The sequence below is a fragment of the Capricornis sumatraensis genome, chromosome 1 (genome assembly GCF_032405125.1).
Source record: "Capricornis sumatraensis isolate serow.1 chromosome 1, serow.2, whole genome shotgun sequence".
Lineage (NCBI taxonomy): Eukaryota > Metazoa > Chordata > Mammalia > Artiodactyla > Bovidae > Capricornis > Capricornis sumatraensis.
Genome location: NC_091069.1, coordinates 80,483,610 through 80,486,909, shown reverse-complemented (window position 1 = coordinate 80,486,909; position 3,300 = coordinate 80,483,610). Strand labels below are relative to the sequence as shown.

General features: G+C 39.8%; 1 pseudogene; it reads left to right on the top strand.

The window, feature by feature from the left end:
* Positions 1-2,611: 2,611 nt before the first annotated feature.
* LOC138075306 (SS18-like protein 2 pseudogene) lies at positions 2,612-2,849 on the top strand (annotated as a pseudogene).
* The last annotated feature ends 451 nt before the right edge of the window (positions 2,850-3,300 follow it).

The window sequence follows — 3,300 nt, the reverse complement described above, 5'->3', positions numbered from 1 at the left end:
TGGACAAACTCAGGATATGATTTGGAAGTAAGCCAACAGGATTTCCTGAAAGATAAAACAGGGTATGAGGAAAAGAAGAGTTAAAGATGATTCCAAGATTTCTGATCTGAGCAACTGGAATGATAAAGTTGCCATTCATAGAGTGATGGGGCAAAAGTTTGCTTGGAGTGGGTTTGAATGGGTGTAAAAGAGACTGGGAGGAAAAGAACTGACAATGATGAGGTCAAGCAGAGACAACTCCAGTGCTTCTAGTATACAGGGGCAAATAAATGGAGTGGTAACTTTAGGGGAAATAGAGGCAAAAGAAAGTTCAGGTTTTAAAGACTGAAAGAGTCACGTTTGGAAAAGAGCTTTTTTTTTTTTTTTGTAGTCACCTTGCACTGCCAGCTTGTAAGTGCTCACTCAGTCATGTCCGACTCTGCGACCCCATGGACTGCAGCCCACCAGGCTCGTCTGTCCATGGAATTTTCCAGGCAAGAATACTAGAGTGGGTTGCCATTTACTACTCCAGAAGATTTTCGAACTCCAGAAGGGTTCGAACCCACATCTTTTGCACCTCCTGCTTTGACAGGCAGGTTCTTTACTGCTTGCACCACCTGGGAAGCCCAACTTGAGACTATTTTAAATTCTCTGCTTGAGATTTTTCAGAACATAGCATGAACTTGGGCTATGAACCATTTTTTAAGTAGCTATATATTTTATTAGTAAAAACTTACTCCATGGTAATTTTTGAAGATTCAGTAATCCTTAATATATAAAAGTATAAAAGAAAACACATAAGTGGCACCTTATTGTGAAAGTGTGGGCTACATAAAATCATGAAAATTTATTAGTATATCTGGGTTTTAAGTGTAGTTTAAATATGTACCTGTTAAAGCAGGTACAAATTCCCTCAATTAGGGAAAGGAATATTTTTATAGTTATTTAGTGTTACATTGGAGAAGACAATGGCACCCCACTCCAGTACTCTTGCCTGGAAAATCCCATGGATGGAGGAGCCTGGTAGGCTGCAGTCCATGAGGTCGCTAAGAGTCGGACACGACTGAGCGACTTCACTTTCACTTTTCACTTTCATGCATTGGAGAAGGAAATGGAAACCCACTCCAGTGTTTTTGCCTGAAGAATCCCAGGGATGGGGGAGCCTGGTGGACTGCCATCTATGGGGTCACACAGAGTCGGACATGACTGAAGCGACTTAGCAGCAGCAGCAGCAGCAGCAGTGATACATTTTCATACATAATGATTTTTTAACTTCTTTTATATTTGAATAATTAAAATTTGACCTTTTAAAACCACAAAAAGGGATTTAATTGCCTATTCATTTAATACTTGTTCATAAACTTCACTCCAGTTGTGGGTATCTCCTATAGGTGTTGTTTCCCATAACCGAAAATCATAATAGTCTATCAGTCACCACATTCTAAAAAAGTATACTTTATGATAAGCTGCCAGCAATGCATGGTGATTTATGTAATTAAGGAATCCCTCATAATAATCCCTGTTTAATAGTTTCATGTGTAAAATGAAATCCAAAAGCATATACTAGAGCTATGAATATGATTTATTGTTTGTTAATATATTTTGTTCTTTGTTAATATAATAAAAATGTTATTTGGTAATATAAGTTTGTCCCCAAGTCAATGAAAGAAAGCATACTTCTGTTACTTACCTATTGATACATAATAAATGATTCCTAAACTTAATGTCTAAAACACTATTGTGCTGTGCTTAGTTGCTCAGTCATGTCCAACTCTTTACCACCCCATGGACTGTAGCGCACCAGGCTCCTCTATCCATGGGGATTCTCCAGGCAAGATCCTGGAGTGGGTTGCCATGCCCTCCTCCAGTGGATCTTCCCAACCCAGGGATCGAACCCAGGTCTCCTGCATTGCAGTCAGATTCTTTACCATCTGAGTCACCAGTGAAGCCCATTAACACTATTAACACTTATTATCTCTCAGTTTCTGTGGGTCAGAAATTCAGCAGCTGCTTGGCTCAGTCCTTCTGGCCAGAGGTCTCTAATGAGACCCTAGGGTTAGAGGATCCATTTCTAAGATAACTTAATTCAGTGGTGCTTGTTGTTAGCAAAAGGCCTTAGTTACTCCCTGTGTGGGTCTCTCCCCCGAGCTACTTGAGCATTCTCACAACACAGTAGCTGGCCTTGCCCAGAAAGAGCAAGGTAGAAGCTTCAATGGTTTATATGGCCCAGCCGCAGAAGTCACATACCATCTCAACAATACAGTACTGATTACAAAGGTCAGCCCTACTCATTGTACTGGTCATTGTAAGAAGGGACTACACCAACAGATAAATGTCAGAAGGCCAGTGTAATTGGGGGGCCACTTTAGAGGCTAGCTACCACTGTCTATAACACATCTGCAAATTTTTCTCAATACTTAAAATACACTGACTAATGGATCACAAGTAAGAAACTATTTATGAGTTGTTTGATTATAATTTCCACAATAGACCTTGTGGAAACCCTTAAATGTTCTTGCATGTGTTTTTACAAACTTACTTGCCTTTAATGACATACATTCTCATAGAAGACAGCCACAGAATTTAATCATAAGGTAGGTTTACCAGATGCACAGGGCTTCATGGGGCATGGATGTCAGCAGCCCTCATACCAGACTGGCTGACAGAGCAGAAGCCAATCAAAATGATCCAATGGGTCCTAGAGGAGAACGACCAGCTGATCTGCCATATCGTATCAGAACTAAAGCCTGGCCAACAAGTGCATCCAGTACCAGCATGTGTTACATACAAATCTCATTTATTTGGCTACCATCAGAGATGACAACCCAACCAGTGCTTCAAAAGCAATGGCTGTTGTGAGGAGTCATTGAATGTAATTATTTCCTATGACGTAGAGACAGAATCTTTTACCATCTTAACTGCTTAAAACATAAATGCAGCTTCTGTGACTCTTTAAAAAAAAATGTGAAGAAAGCCACTGAATTAACTATGCTCAGTGTAAATATTTATTTTAATAATTAAGCAAATTCCCTTAAAAATAAAAAATCTAGGTTTATTATGCGTAAGGATTCCGATCTTATCCCTTCGCTACCTAAGAGCACATATTGGCTGTCTTCTGTGTACTCTTTCTTTCCTTCCCCACACACCAGGCTCCAATTTATGAGACCTTCTCAATATTTCCTAAAAGCACTGATCTTTCATGCATTGTACTGTGCTGTCTGCTCAGAAGGTCTTTTTATTTCCACCCAAGAAACTTGCTCACACTTCAAAGATCCACCTCACATATCACATCCTCAGTGAAATTTCATGTGTGTGATAGAG